A 17,165-nucleotide genomic window follows, 5' to 3' on the forward strand; every position below is an offset into this window, starting at 1 on the left:
GTCTCTCTTCTGTCTCCCACTGACCCTCCCTCTACCCCCTCCCCACTCACTCACATTCTCTCTCTCTCTCTCTCTCTCTAAAATCAATCAATCAATCTTTTCTTTTAAAAAATCAATCTTCTTGTCATAGGGGCCATGGAATAAAAACTTCATCTTCTAAGTATTTAAGAACTGGTAGTAAGAGACAATTTCAGTAGTTCCAATCACAACATATGCTTGTTAACCTGGATCAGGGACGGCAAATAGAATTCATTTGATGGGTAGGCCCTGCACTTCTGGTAGGTGGGCTGGAGATACTATTGAGACCCAGATGGACCAGAATAGAATTCCTTGCCAACCTCTGCCACTTGGCATGGGTGACATGAATGTCACATAACTGACATCTCAGCTGTGAATTATTTCTATTGACTAAACAGCAAATTTCTCGAAAGGGGCCTCAAGAACTTTTCTTTAGCTAAATTATAGTCCCGATGAATTTAATATGTGAGACACAGAAAGAAGTTCTATTTCTCCATATATCCTGTATGATATACATGTATCTTATATAATACATTGTATAAGATACACTATCTCTTTGCTATATTTAGTTACATTTATTGCAAAAAAACTTCTTTTGAGTTTTAATGCAAAGCCCACTTTGTATTTCCCCAAATGCACCTCTCCAGTTGGGAATTTATGTACTATCATGAGACAAGATTTTAAGGAGACACTTCAAATTTTATAGGCGGAATTTTACAACAGATAATTAATGCCAAAGAATCTTGTCCTGACCTTTCAAGATATGACTAACTAAAGTATATTAATAATAATCAGCACTGCAAAAAGAAAGGCAATGTGGCACTGACCCTTTGGAAATGCAGGCTTGAAGGTACACATTTAGGTAAGGGAGAAACACAGTAGAAGGACTGCACACTGTATGAGCAGCTAGCTGGAGCCATGGAAAAGTCTTTGATCAAAAATGACTTGGCGGAACCGTTTTACTCCAACAAAATTTCTACTGAAGCCAGTGCCTCCGGCTTTCGTTGTAGCTTCTGTGGGAATTGTGCTCATTGCCTGCCTTAAGAGAGCTGGGTGAAGCAGGAGGAAAAATGAGTGAAGAGGTAGGAAGAAGCAATTGTATCAGTCCCACATAATTCTGCAAACGAGCAATTAGCCTGGAAACCCATTAAAATAGTGAGCCTATCTCTGGGGCTTATTTTGGAGATTACATGTTATACTGTAAATACATAACTACTGGTCTATCCACATGCATATACCTTGTATAACACTTCCACTTAAAATGTATTTATTATGGTGAAAGCATCTGAATCTGAATTATTTGGTTAGCTTGAAATAGCTTTTTTTAAGGCTTGTGCACACATACACATACAAAAAAACAAAAAATAGCGCAGCCTGTAATTTTGTGGCCAAATCAGCTGAGGGTTTAGTATTTAAATTGTTCATTGAATTCAAATAATAGTAAGGATTTGTAAGGATTCTGTAAAAAAAAAAAAAGCCTTAAAATGTCTGATGTGTTCTTTTATCTTATGCTGCTAATAAATGTCATTTGGGAGAGTGTGATTTCGCATTAGACTGTCTCTGCTTGTATTTTTATTAAGTTTTTACATTTTTTATTTCTTTTTAAATTTCGATTTAAATTCTGGTTAACACTGTGCCCAAGAGTGGCTTCAGGAGTTTCAGTTTTTAAGTTTTAATTCCAGTACAGTCAACAGCCAGTGTCCTATCAGTTTCAGGGGTACAGCACAGTGTAATTCAACAATTCTGTACATTGCACGCAGGGTTCATCATAATAAGAGAACTCTGTCCCTACCTGTATACATATTTTTTTTCCCGTATCTTTCAAAGCCAACATTTTTCGCGTAACTACTAATCCAGTTATTAAAGAGCCCCAGCCAGCCTCGGCCCCCGTTGCAAGAACAATGTGACAAATGATCGAGGTGGTGCCGGGGAGGCTGATGACTTTATACGCCGCGTCCCGGCTCGGTGACCCACAAATCTCCTTTGATATGCCAGGCAGGAGAAAGAGCTTGAAAGGATCAGGAGGCGAGGGGCCCGATGAAGCCATCATGTGACAAGCATCCTAAGGCGCGGAGCGGGGCGCGCGGGGACAGCGGTCGGCGGCGCCGAGGCACCCGCGCGGGGCTTGCAGCCCGGGCGCAGCCACCGCGGAGGACACGGCCGGCGCGCGCCGGGCGAGCCGGGAAGCAATCTTCGATAAATTAAAGAAATCTCCATGGAAATTAGCATGAAACATTTTCTAATCTGCTGCTTTTCACTGCCGACAAGGGTCACTGGTTTAGCTTTCCTCTTATTTTATTATTCCCCAGCCACCTCCCGGCTTCTGGCTCCCCTTGCACTGCGCTCTGGGTTTTCAACCCGTCCCTATTGTCGCCGTCCTCGGATCCTTAACCCCTTTAGACCACTTTCCCCGGAGGAGGATCTGATTCTCTTTGCTGCTGCTGGCGTTAGATCGACGCCAGGGCTCCTCCTGCCAAGGCCGCCGCCGCCGCGACTCGGCTCCGGCTCATGCCGCGGCCCGCAGCAGCGCGAGGGCAGGGGAGCCCGGGCGAGCGGCCCCCGCTCTTTCTCCTCTCAGCCATGCAGGCACCACCCTGCAGCAGCTTCATTTCCAGATCAGGCTGCCTGGGGGACCAGCGCCGCAGCTGCCCCGCCCCCTGAAATGTGACCCGACGATGTCCCGAGGCACCTGCGGTTGCTGTGACCCGCAACCAGGAGGACGGAGTGCTCGGTGCGCTGCGCTGCTCCTAAGGAGCAGGTGCAGGATGGAGGGGGCAGTGTCTGCGAGGACCCTTAGGCAGGTCACTCAACCTCCCTTCACTGATAAAATGCGGCCGATACACCCTCGCAAGGCTGTGGAGAGCACCCTGGAATGTGGAGGGAATAACACTGCAGGGGCCACAGGAGGTGCCCTGAAAACGACTGATACCCACGTATCCTGCAGCAGAAAAACAAAACAAAAACAACAAAACAAACAAACAAAAATATTGTAAAATTTTAAGTTGTGAAAATTACTTAGGACTCTTATGCATTAAGCATCCCTAAATGGAGCCTTTGAGCATCAAGATTCAACTTTCATCAAATAAATAGGAAAGAGAAGAAAAAAAAAGTAGCATGCATTGAGCGTTCACATGTGCTACATACCTTTACAGACACTGTCTTATTTAATCTCTACAACAGCTCGATTTGGGAGAGTTCTTTGCTGTCAGAGGCTCTGCTGTTGTTTGTTCATCTCCGCATTGCTAGTTCCTGGCACAGGATAGAGGCCACTTGGTGTCATCAAATGCCTCTAGGTTCCACTGCACTGAGAACCACTTATATCTCATTTCATCTTCTCAGAAACTCTACAAGTTATACATTTCCCCCATTTTGTGGATGAGCAAACTGTCGCGAAAGTAAAGGAGCTGGACTCAAGTCATTCCTTAATTTGTTTTAAAGATTTTTATTTATTTATTTATTCGAGAGAGAGAGAGAGAGAGGCAGAGGGAGAAGCAGGCTCCATGCAGGGAGCCTGACGTGGGACTTGATCCCTGGTCTCCAGGATCACACCCTGGGCTGAAGGCAACGCTAAACCACTGGGCCACCAGGGCTGCCCAAGTCATCCCTTAATTGATGATAGTAATGAAACTTGTGGGTGGTTCTGATCCCAGGGCATGTTCAATGGACAAATGGTCTCCCTTATGGAAAGAGGTAAGTGGGGGCCAACAGAGGCAAGGTGGCTTTTCCGAAGACACCTGGCTAATAAATTGCAACCTAGATCTGCACTGGATTTACCCAGCTCTGGAATATGTGCTATCTCCACCATAGCTCAGGGAGGCAACAAAGATGTTATCTTTGTTACCCAATTCTAGGCTTCAGTTCTACACTTTGTATGAGCAGATCCAGCCTTACTCATCACCATTTTGTGATGAGTTTATATACAGTTTTTTCCATTTGGGGATGTGCAGAAATTTAGAGATCTCATTGTAACTTCCTAAGTGACTCAATATCATATCCCCAGATAGCACAAGATGTGTTGAAACAGTTTCTTAAAAAGATAATTTTTACAATATTCAGACAGTGAGGGTTTGAATGATAATAGTTTCTAGAATATGAGTATGTTTGCTTTCCTCTTGCTGTGAAAATTTGATTTTTTTGGGGGGGATGTGGAGCATTATTTCAATGGACACTGATTTTACATGTAAATAAAGTTTTATGAATAAAATTTTATTTCAGATGGATAAGGAAGTTCATTTCTTTTTTTAAAGATTTTATTTATTCATTTAGTTATAAGAGACACAGAGAGAGAGAGAGAGAGAGGCAGAGACACAGGCAGAGGAAGAAGCAGGATCCATGCAGGGAGCCTGACGTGGGACTGGATCCCGGATCTCCAGGCTCACGCCCTGGGCCAAAGGCGGCACTAAACCGCTGAGCCACCCGGTCTGCCCATGGAAGTTCATTGTGAACAATGTAAATTATTTTATAAACATTGATATTTTGAATTGAAAGAATTGTTTTCTTAATTTCCTTTTGATATCTCTAATTTTGTGTGGGTGTACATACACTTATCTGTGATAAGTGAAGCTTGGTAGCATAACAACAGTCTGTGACAAGAAGGTAACAGGATAACAAGCTGTAGGAAAGGAAAGTCAGGGAGTTTGGAGGATTTTTCCTATCTATTGCAAATAAGAAATGAAGTCAGATACTTTGTACCACTGCTGACTGAATTACAGCATGGTTAACAAATATCTACATCTGTTAGCTGAGGTCCAGAGTAAGGGTTTCCTGCACTGATAATGTTAAAGAATTGCGTTGATATTTGCTCTATGGCTAAGAACCTGCTCAAAAGTCCTAGATGCCCATTTTGGGAATACTAACTCCTATTGATGCAAAATGCCAGGATTCTGATTTTATCACGAGAGTTCACTCCATATGCAAACATTCCTTTATCTATAGGTATTGCCTTTTCTTCCAGGTGACTTTATTCCAAGTCTCCTCTCTGAATGTTGCCCTCAACTATTCCAAGAAAATGTATGGTTGTGTGAAGGCACGACTTGTGCCAAGTACTCAATGCTACGGAAAGGTATTCAGAAACCTGACATATCAGATAAAGGGCTAGTATTAAAGATTTATAAAGAACTTATTAAACTTAACACCCAAGAAAAAAACAATCCAACAATCCAAGAAAAAGACATGGACTGAAATTTCACCAAAGAAGACATACACATGGCCAACAAGCATGTGAGAAAATGCTCCGAATCACTTTCCATCAAAACCACAATGAGATACCACCTCACATCAGTGAGAATGGAGAAAATTAACGAGACAGGAAACAACAAATGTTGGAGAGGATGTGGAGAAAGGGGAACCCTCTTGCACTGTTGGTGGGAATATGAACCGGTATAGCCACTCTGGAAAACTGTGTGGAGGTTCCTCAAAGAGTTAACAATAGAGCTACCCTATGACCCAGCAATTGCACTACTGGGGATTTACCCCAAAGATACAGATGCAGTGAAACACCAGGACACCTGTACCCCCAATGCTCATAGCAGCAATGTCCACAATAGCCAAACTGTGGAAGGAGCCTCAATGTCCATTGACAGATGAATGGATAAAGAAGATGTGGTCGATATATACAATGGAAACTAAGGGCCAGGATGAAATGCACATATAAACATGACTGAAGCTAGTGTATGATATGAAAAGTGAATATATTCCATATAAAGATTTAATACAAGAATTCAAGTATGCTATGTAGGCTTTAAAGCCCATACCCAAAGGTACATCTAGATTTTAAACAATTCTTTGTCAAAGATGCTTAGTTGAAGACAATAATTCAAAGCACTATTCTCAATAGGTAAGAATTATCTTAGTGAATAAAACATAAATATGAGGCGGGCTACTATGAATGAGATTGCTGATGGATGTTGCCTCCATATTTCCTAGAGGACCCTGATGACTGCTTGAGGTGCTCACTGCTCATTATCCTATTCTACTACTTAACACCTCTTCAGCTTTAGTCAAATCCCCAGCCCACCTTTTATAGCCTTTTGCCTTAGAGAAGCAGAGTTCCACTTTCAAGGCTGGGTTTGATGGCTCTGAGGATATTTTTATTTCATTTCCAGATTACTTAAAGATTGAACATTTGATCCAATTCTGGTTAATGAGATGCTAGATGTTGGGGACACATTCTTTCCTGCTCTTAAGAAGAAGCTGGTTCATCTCTCAACCATCACTGGACATGTACCAAAAAATCATGAAGTCCGCTAACTACCATTGCAAACCACCACAGTATCTAGATGCACAGTGAAATTAAACACAGGGGTAGAGCAAAGCAGAAAGACGGGAAGAATATAGCTCTAGATAACCCTAAGTATATTTCACTATGAGCCTCCTCTTAGGCAAGCTCTCATTTTTCCTTTATGTTTCAACTAATGGAAGGTGGTTTTCTGTTATGTATAGGAAAAGCATTCTAAATGATACATGCTGAATTTTTCTCTTTTCTTTTTTTAAAGGTTATTTATTTATTTATTCATGGGAGACAGAGAGAGAAAGGCAGAGACACAGGCAGAGGGAGAAGCCAGCTTCCCGCAGGGAGGCCAATGTGGGACTCGACCCCAGGGCCCCAGGATCATGCCCTGGGCCAAAGGCAGGCGCCAAACTGCTGAGCCACCCAGGGATCCCAATGCTGAATTTTTCTAGTTAACATAATACTTATATCAATGAGGAAACTGACACACTACTCTAACATTGTTTTCCTGTATTTTGTTGTTGTTGTTGTTGCACATCTTTGATTGGCTTTTCATGTGTCAACACTTCTGTCAAACAATTTTCTATAGAGATGATAAAAGGTTAATTTGTCCTTCTTCTAACATGGTTGATCGAAGTTCTCTTTCTCTTTCTTTCTCTCTCTCTTTCTCTCTTTTTCTTTCTTTCTCTTTCTTTCTTTCTTTCTTTCTTTCTTTCTTTCTTTCTTTCTTTCTTTCTTTCTTTCTCTCTCTCTCTCTCTCTCTCTCTCTCTCTCTCTTTCTTTCTTTCTTTCTTTCTTTCTTTCTTTCTTTCTTTCTTTCTTTCTTTCTTTCTCTTTCTTTTTTCTTACCCATGGCCTAGAAAAGTATCTTTCAGCTTTGTAATTTGTTGTTGTGTACATTTTTAAGTAAACATTTTCATTGATGTTCAATCTACATAAAAGTACACAGATCCTAAGGGAGCAGCTTGATGACTTTTCACAAAGGGAGAGCATCCATGCAACCAGCACCCAAATCAAACAACAGTTTGATTAATACACCAGGGGTTCCCCTCATGTCCCTTCCCAGTTACTTACCCTCACTCCCAACTAAAAATAACCAATATCTTACTGACTAACCCCAGAGAGTCATTCTGCTTATTTTAAAATTTTATACAAATGCAGTGTATTCAATGTACTCTTTTGAATAATATAAAGTACATATTCTAATTTGTCTGGCTCCCATTAATTCAATATAATGATGATAGTATTTTCTTTTTTTAATTTTTATTTATTTATGATAGTCACACAGAGAGAGAGAGAGAGGCAGAGACACAGGCAGAGGGAGAAGCAGGCTCCATGCACCGGGAGCCACGTGGCATTTGATCCTGGGTCTCCTGGATCGCGCCCTGGGCCAAAGGCAGGTGCTAAACCGCTGCGCCACCCAGGGGTCCCTGATAGTATTTTCTATTGTAGTTAATTTATTTTAACTGCTGTATAGTATTCCCTTGCATGAATATATCATGACTACCATTAACTGTTTCTCCCTTCTATTGTTTTGGTATCAGGGCTCTGCTAGTTTTCTAAAATGAAAATCAATCCTTTTCTTGTTTCTCTATTCTTTGGAGGTGTCTTTGTAGAACATTATTTCTTCCTTAAATGTTTGAAAAAATAAACAGTGAAGCCATCAGTTCTAGAGTTTTCTTTAGAGAATAGCTTTTAATAATATATTTGAAGTGTTTAATAAATATAGAAATAAGCATTGCTTGCAGTTCTTGTAGGAAATTTGAAAAGCTATATTTAACTAGGAATTTGTCCATTTAATATAACTTTTCACAATCATTGGCATAAAGTTGTTTATAATATCCTATTATCTTACTGGTATTGTTTCTCCCTCCTCCTTCCACATCCCCGATCTTAGTAATTTGTTTGTCCTTAATTTTTATTGTAGCAGTCCTTTGAAAGGTGAGCTTTTAACTTTCCTATTTTCTCTGTAGTGCATTTTTAAATTTTGTGAGTATAATTCTGCCATGACTCACTGCTTTCTTCATCTTACTTTCTTGAAAGTTTGATTTGCACTTCTGTTACCAACTTCTTCAGAGGCCATGTAGGTCAGTGATTTTGCAGCCTCTCTTCCTTTCTAATAAATGCTTTCAAGACTGTCACTTCCCCCTACACACATGCATCCCATGTAACTTGAAAAGTTGCATTTTCATGATCATTCAGCAGAAAATATATTCTAATACTCATCCTGAGTTCTTCAGAAATGTATTGATAAATTTCAAGTACCAGAGCTTTTCTGTTTTCTGTTTCTATTGATTGCTACTGTAATTACACTGTGGTTATAGAATATACTTTCTGTGATTTCAATCTTTAGAAATTTGCCAAGACCATATGGCTCAGCATATGGTCTTAAGTTATTGAGTACAGATTTCTATGTATGTAAATAAGGTCAAGTTTGATAATCATGTGATTGAAATCATCTATACTTTTACTAATTTTTTGTCTATTTCTTCTTTTAGTTGCTGAACAGGGTGGTTAAAATCACACTCTATTTTTTCTTTTTTTAAAAGATATTATTTATTTGTTTGTGAGAGATACAGAGAGAGGCAGAGACATAGGCAGAGGGAGAAGTAGGCTCCCTGCGGGTATCCCGATGCAGGACTCAATCCCAGGACCCCGGGATCACAACCTGAACCAAAGGCAGACGCTCAACCACTAAGCCACACAGGCACCCCCAAAATCACACACTAATTGCAAATTATTTCTCCTTTTTCTCTTACCAATCTCTTTCTCTTTCTCTCTCTTTCTCTTTTAATGCTGTAATTTTGGTGCATATAAATTTAGAATTTTTTTATTATCCTGTTAGATTGAACCTTTCATCATTATGAAACATTCTTGCCTTAAGGTCCACATTGTCTATCATTAAAATTGGACATTTGCATTCTTGTGTTTAGTTTTTGCATAGCTTAAATTTTCCATTTTAATTTCCTAATCTTTCTAAAATAGATATACTTATATATCTTATACATATATGACATATAAAGAAAGATATACATCATCTATATTTTTCATATCTATCTATATGTATGTATAATTTTCCACTTGTTTTATGCAATCTGATAATCTTTGCCAGAAAATCATCCAATTTTTTCAGATTTATCCAGTCTTTTCATTAGAGCATCTAATCTGCTTATATTTGATGTAGTTTGTTACTACTTATATATTTGAGTTTAAATTTGTCATCTTATTTTTTTTCTATTTGTCAACTTACTTTTTTCTTTCTGTTTTTATTTGGATGAAGCAAACATTCTTATCATTCCATTTTTCAACTCTATTCCTTTGTTACAATTCTTCTCCTTTCTTTAATTTTTTACCATAGAGATAACCATGTAAGTCCTTGATTTTAGTGTCTAAAATAAATTAATGTTCATCATTTCCTGGAGAGTTCAAGATCCTTCAAAGCATACATTATTATTATCATCATTATTATTTATTGAAAGTATACTTTAATATGTACATATTTGTACTATTAATATCTATTTTTATTGCTCTTCATTTTTTACTTCATCTTCTTGTCTTAATCAATTTTTTTTTCCTAAGTTGTCCCCCCCCCCCCCTTTTTTCAATATGTGCTGCTGGAAATAAGTTTTCTCTGGTGAGTGTGTGAGCCAAGATATATGTCACCTTCATCTTTGAAGACTATTTTTAGTGGATGGAATTCTAGGTTAGAAGTTATTTTAAACACTTTTAATATGTCATTCCATTTTCTTGTCTTCTGCATAATTTCTGTTGTGAAGTCAACTGTTAGCCTTACTACTTATATTCTGAAGTACTATGTCACTGTGCTTCAGCAGCTTTTGAGATTTTTCTCCAAGTTTTTGATTGTTAGTATTTTACCTTTGATATTCTTATATGCAATTTTCTTTGTATTTATCATGATCTATGTTTATAAATCTTAAAATTGGGGGACTTCATGCTTTTCATCATTACTAGAAAATTCTTGCTTAATACCACTTCAAATATCACTTCTAGATATTCTCTCTCTCCTCCCTTTAAGGTATTTAAATTGTGTGAATATTCTGACTTTTCATTGCATTACAAATACGCTTGTGGTTCTTTTATGTATTTTTGCACTTTTTCTGTCTGCTTTAGTATGGATCTCTTCTAGTAAATTGTCTTTCAGTTAACTGTTCTTATTCTTCTCTGTGTCTAAGATACTATTAAGCCAATTTTTTCCCCTCAAATTTGGTTAATTTACTCTTCAATGCTAGGCCTTCTCTTTGATTTTTTTCACTGTAAGTTACTGGATGAAATTATTCATCTTGGCATCTATTTTCTTAAACATACTAATTGAATTTATTTTAGAGTTTATGTCTGATAATGTCAGTATCTGAATCCCCTATGAGTCTATTTTTATTATTATTTTTTTCTTTTTCTGTTGCTTTATATTATTTAGTCTTACCTTCTACTAGGCCTGATACTTGTTGATTAAATATATACAATAGTTTTCTAAGGCTTTGGCCATAGTCACAGCTATCCAGAGAATATTTTCTTTTGTTTTCTTATAGGCAGTTAGCAAAGGTGAAGATCATCTTAAATCTGCCTGGCAGTAATCAAGCTGAAACCTCACCTTTAGTCTTTTTGAAAGCTGGTCTATTTCTGAATCATTTTTTCAAAATGCTACTCAATAGAAATGTAACATGAGCCACTTTATCATTTCAACTTATCTAATAGCACATTTAAAAAGTAGAAAGTAAAAGCAGGTGGTAATTTTATTGTTACATTATTTAACAATAACTTTAACTTGTCAATGAGATAGTTAACATTAATTTTTGTAATAAGGCTTCAAATATCTGGTGTGTATTTTTATACTTAGAGTATATCTGCATTTGGACTGGGACATTTTACATGCCCAATAGCTGCACTGTAGCTTGTGGCTACTCTATTAGACAATGAAGCTCTTCCTCCCAAGTTATAGCCCTAACTGATGTTATGTTCCTAATTGGGACTCTGAGGTACTCATCATAGTCTCTCCTGAAGATTTCTGACTTCCAATTTTTATCTTCTCAATTTAATGAGACTTCCTTAATCTCTGTTTGAATTCCTGGACTATTAACTGCTACTTCTTATTTGACTTATCTTCTTAGTTTAGAATCAGCAATTGCCTTAATAGGAAATATGGAGGAGAATAAAAAGCTCACCTAAACATAGATAATTCTTTCTGGCATCTTGGTCTCTCAAGTCCTGGCTGCCTGGGTAGCATGGAACTCCAAGATTCTCTCTCCCTTATCCTATGCAACTGCCAAATCTCAGCTCAGAGTCCTCATTTCTTCCTGCCACTTGCCATTTCACTTTGTAGTCCCTTGGACCTATGTCACTTATTAATAGCCATATGACTTAAGTGGAAAAGCAACACAAAATGTCAGGCTCACTGTTATGCATTCCCATCTTTGACTACATCCTGGCATCCAAGTGCTGCCTCCTTTGGTAGCTCTCCAATGCTTCAACAGATTTTTGTTTGTTTGTTTTGTATTTTGTTCATCTCTTCTAGTTATATTTGGTATCAGGTTTGGACTGCACCAAGGTAATGCTCCACCACATCCCAATTTTCTAATCTATGCTGCTGATTTTTAAAATGGATCCAAATATGTCATGGTTAGTAGAGAAAAAAAAATTACACTGTATTTGGGAATGCCATAGGTATTACTTATATCAGTTTTTACAACGTGAAAGATTGTCATGTTCCTCATTTTTTTCCTTGTAAAACATGGACACCCTGGTGTAAAATATACAGCTATCAGAGTACATGCCACAGAACCAATATTTATCAAAACACATGCTTACGGAGGAGGGGCAAGATGGCGGAAGAGTAGGGTCCCCAAGTCACCTGTCCCCACCAAATTACCCGGATAACCTTCAAATCATCCTGAAAATCTACGAATTCGGCCTGAGATTTAAAGAGAGACCAGCTGGAATGCTACAGGGAGAAGAGTTCACGCTTCTATCAAGGTAGGAAGACGGGGAAAAAAGACATAAAGAAACAAAAGGCCTCCAACGGGGAGGGGCCCCGCGAGGAGCCGGGCTGAGGCCGGGGCGAGTGTCCCCAGGACAGGAGAGCCCCGTCCCGGAGAAGCAGGAGCTGCACCGACCTTCCCGGGGGAAAGGGGCTCGCAGGGAGCTGGAGCAGGACCCAGGAGGGCGGGGATGTCCTTAGGCTCCCTGGGACACTAACAGACACCTGCGCCCCGGGGAGAGTGCGCCGAGCTCCCTAAGGGCTGCAGCTCGCACGGCGGGACCCGGAGCAGCTCGGAGGGGCTCGGCGGTGGCTCCGCGGAGGGGGCTGCGGGCTGGGAGCCAAATCCAACAGCGCAGGCCCCGGAGCACAGGGGGCCGGGGACACAGCCCAGGATCTGGCCTCCCCCGGGACAGGCAGAGGCCGAGAGGGCCCAGGACAGCAAGGACGCTTCTGCCCGGAGCTGAGCAGATCAGCGGCCCCGCCCTGGAGCATCCAGGCCCTGCAGACCGAGAGCTCTGGAGTTACTGCGGGAGCTGACTCCAGAGCTAAGAGCTGGCCCCGCCACTGCGGTTGTTCCTCCTGGGGCCTCACGGGGTAAACAGCCCCCACTGAGCCCTGCACCAGGCAGGGGGCAGAGCAGCTCCCCCAAGTGCTAACACCTGAAAATGAGCACAACAGGCCCCTCCCCCAGAAGACCAGCTAGACGGACAAGTTCCAGGGGAAGTCAAGGGACTTAAAGTATACAGAATCAGAAGATACTCCCCCGTGGGTTTTTTTTTTTTTTTTTTTTTTTTTTTTTTTTTTTTTTTTTTTTTGCTTTTTGATTTCTGTTTGCTTCCCCCACCCTTTTTTTCCTTTCTTTCTTTTTCTTTTTTTCTATTTTTCTTCCTTTTTTCTTTTTTCTTTTTCTCTTTTCTTTCCTTCTTTCTCTCCTCTCTTTTTCTCCTTTTCCCAATACAACTTGCTTTTGGCCACTCTGCACTGAGCAAAATGACTAGAAGGAAAACCTCACCTCAAAAGAAAGAATCAGAAACAGTCCTCTCTCCCACAGAGTTACAAAATCTGGATTACAATTCAATGTCAGAAAGCCAATTCAGAAGCACTATTATACAGCTACTGGTGGCTCTAGAAAAATAGCATGAAGGACTCAAGAGACTTCATGACTGCAGAATTTAGATCCAATCAGGCAGAAATTAAAAATCAATTGAATGAGATGCAATCCAAACTAGAAGTCCTAACGACGAGGGTTAACAAGGTGGAAGAACGAGTGAGTGACATAGAAGACAAGTTGATGGCAAAGAGGGAAACTGAGGAAAAAAGAGACAGACAATTAAAAGACCATGAAGACAGATTAAGGGAAATAAACAACAACCTGAGGAAGAAAAACCTACGTTTAATTGGGGTTCCCGAGGGCGCTGAAAGGGACAGAGGGCCAGAATATGTATTTGAACAAATCCTAGCTGAAAACTTTCCTAATCTGGGAAGGGAAACAGGCATTCAGATCCAGGAAATAGAGAGATCCCCCCCTAAAATCAATAAAAACCATTCAACACCTTGACATTTAATAGTTAAGCTTGCAAATTCCAAAGATAAAGAGAAGATCCTTAAAGCAACAAGAGACAAGAAATCCCTGACTTTTATGGAGAGGAGTATTAGGGTAACAGCAGACCTCTCCACAGAGACCTGGCAGGCCAGAAAGGGCTGGCAGGATATATTCAGGGTCCTAAATGAGAAGAACATGAAACCAAGAATACTTTATCCAGCAAGGCTCTCATTCAAAATGGAAGGAGAGATAAAGAGCTTCCAAGAAAGCAGGCAGGAACTGAAAGAATATGTGACCTCCAAACCAGCTCTGCAAGAAATGTTAAGGGGGACTCTTAAAATTCCCCTTTAAGAAGAAGTGGAACAATCCACAAAAACAAGGACTGAATAGATATCATGATGACACTAAACTCATATCTTTCAATAGTAACTCTGAATGTGAATGGGCTTAATGACCCCATCAAAAGGCGCAGGGTTTCAGACTGGATAAAAAAAGCAGGACCCATCTATTTCCTGTCTACAAGAGACTCATTTTAGACAGAAGGACACCTACAGCCTGAAAATAAAAGGTTGGAGAACCATTTACCATTCAAATGGTCCTCAAAAGAAAGCAGGGGTAGCCATCCTTATATCAGATAAACTAAAATTTACCCCAAAGACTGTAGTGAGAGATGAAGAGGGACACTATATCATACTTAAAGGATCTATCCAACAAGAGGACTTAACAATCATCAATATATATGCCCCGAATGTGGGAGCTGCCAAATATTTAAATCAATTAATAACCAAAGTGAAGAAATACCTAGATAATAATACACTTATATTTGGTGACTTCAATCTAGCTCTTTCTACCCTTGATAGGTCTTCTAAGCAAATATCTCCAAAGAAACAAGAGCTTTAAATGATACACTGGACCAGATGGATTTCACGGATATCTACAGAACTTTACATCCAAACTCAACTGAATACACATTCTTCTCAAGTGCACATGGAACTTTCTCCAGAATAGACCACATACTGGGTCACAAATCGGGTCTGAACCGATACCAAAGGATTGGGATCATCCCCTGCATATTCTCAGAACATAATGCCTTGAAATTAGAACTAAATCACAACAAGAAGTTTGGAAGGACCTCAAACACATGGAGGTTAAGGACCATCCTGCTAAAAAATGGAAAGGTCAACCAGGAAATTAAGGAAGAATTAAAAAGATTCATGGAAACTAATGAGAATGAAGATACAACCGTTCAAAATCTTTGGGATACAGCAAAAGCAGTCCTAAGGGGGAAATACATCACAATACAAGCATCCATACAAAAACTGGAAAGAACTCAAATACAAAAGCTAACCTTACACATAAAGCAGCTAGAGAAAAAACAGCAAATAGATCCTACACCCAGCAGAAGAAGAGAGTTAATTAAGATTCGAGCAGAACTCAACGAAATCGAGACCAGAAGAACCGTGGAACAGATCAACAAAACCAGGAGTTGGTTCTTTGAAAGAATTAATAAGATAGATAAACCATTAGCCAGCCTTATTAAAAAGAAGAGAGAGAAGACTCAAATTAATAAAGTCATGAATGAGAAAGGAGAGATCACTACCAACACCAAGGAAATACAAATGATTTTAAAAACATATTATGAACAGCTATATGCCAATAAATTAGGCAATCTAGAAGAAATGGATGCATTCCTGGAAAGCCACAAACTACCAAAACTAGAACAGGAAGAAATAGAAAACCTGAACAGGCCAATAACCAGGGAGGAAATTGAAGTAGTCATCAAAAACCTCCCAAGACACAAAAGTCCAGGGCCAGATGGCTTCCCAGGGGAATTCTATCAAACGTTTAAATAAGAAACCATACCTATTCTCCTAAAGCTGTTTGGAAAGATAGAAAGAGATGGAGTACTTCCAAATTCGTTCTATGAGGCCAGCATCACCTTAATTCCAAAACCAGACAAAGACCTCACCAAAAAAGAGAATTACAGACCAATATCCCTGATGAACATGGATGCAAAAATTCTCAACAAGATACTAGCCAATAGGATCCAACAGTACATTAAGAAAATTATTCACCATGACCAAGTAGGATTTATCCCTGGGACACAAGGCTGGTTCAACGCTTGTAAAACAATCAATGTGATTCACCATATCAGCAAGAGAAAAACCAAGAACCATATGATCCTCTCATTAGATGCAGAGAAAGCATTTGACAAAATACAGCATCCATTCCTGATCAAAACTCTTCAGAGTGTAGAGATAGAGGGAACATTCCTCAACATCTTAAAAGCCATCTACGAAAAGCCCACAGCAAATATCATTCTCAATGGGGAAGCACTGGGAGCCTTTACCCTAAGATCAGGAACAAGACAGGGATGTCCACTCTCACCACTGCTATTCAACATAGTACTGGAAGTCCTAGCCTCAGCAATCAGACAACAAAAAGACATTAAATGCATTCAAATTGGCAAAGAAGTCAAACTATCCCTCTTTGCTGATGACATGATACTCTACATAGAAAACCCAAAAGCCTCCACCCCAAGATTGCTAGAACTCATACAGCAATTCGGCAGTGTGGCAGGATACAAAATCAATGCCCAGAAATCAATGGCATTTCTATACACTGACAATGAGACTGAAAAAAGAGAAATTAAGGAGTCAATCCCATTTACAATTGCACCCGAAAGCATAAGATACCTAGGAATAAACCTAACCAAAGAGGTAAAGGATCTATACCCTAAAAACTATAGAACACTTCTGAAAGAAATTGAGGAAGACACAAAGAGATGGAAAAATATTCCATGCTCATGGGATTGGCAGAATTAATATTGTGAAAATGTCAATGTTACCCAGGGCAATATACACGTTTAATGCAATCTCTATCAAAATACCATGGACTTTCTTCAGAGAGTTAGAACAAATTATTTTAAGATTTGTGTGGAATCAGAAAAGACCCCGAATACCCAGGGGAATTTTAAAAAAGAAAACCATAGCTGGGGGCATCACAATGCCAGATTTCAGGTTGTACTACAAAGCTGTGGTCATCAAGACAGTGTGGTACTGGCACAAAAACAGACACATTCATCAATGGAACAGAATAGAGAACCCAGAAGTGGACCCTGAACTTTATGGTAACTAATATTTGATAAAGGATGAAAGACTATCCATTGGAAGAAAGACAGTCTCTTCAATAAATGGTGCTGGGAAAATTGGACATTCACATGCAGGATGAAACTAGACCACTCTCTTTCACCATACACAAAGATAAACTCAAAATGGATGAAAGATCTAAATGTGAGACAAGATTCCATCAAAATCCTAGAGGAGAACACAGGCAACACCCTTTTTGAACTTGGCCACAGTAACTTCTTGCAAGATAGA

The 17,165-nt window shown here is 39.6% G+C and overlaps 1 long non-coding RNA gene across 42 annotated transcripts in view; it reads right to left on the reverse strand.

The window, feature by feature from the left end:
• Nucleotides 1-17,165, reverse strand: part of LOC140616885 (uncharacterized) — an 87,806-nt gene that overhangs the window by 22,940 nt on the left and 47,701 nt on the right. For 13 of the 42 annotated variants that reach the window (XR_012017212.1, XR_012017222.1, XR_012017219.1 and 10 more), the window contains exon 5: nucleotides 846-1,067. The exons of the other annotated variants lie outside the window; for them this stretch is intronic. This is a non-coding gene — a long non-coding RNA (uncharacterized lncRNA). The remainder of the gene's footprint in view (nucleotides 1-845; nucleotides 1,068-17,165) is intronic. 42 annotated transcript variants of the gene reach the window in all.

This window comes from Canis lupus, chromosome 2 (genome assembly GCF_048164855.1).
Source record: "Canis lupus baileyi chromosome 2, mCanLup2.hap1, whole genome shotgun sequence".
Lineage (NCBI taxonomy): Eukaryota > Metazoa > Chordata > Mammalia > Carnivora > Canidae > Canis > Canis lupus.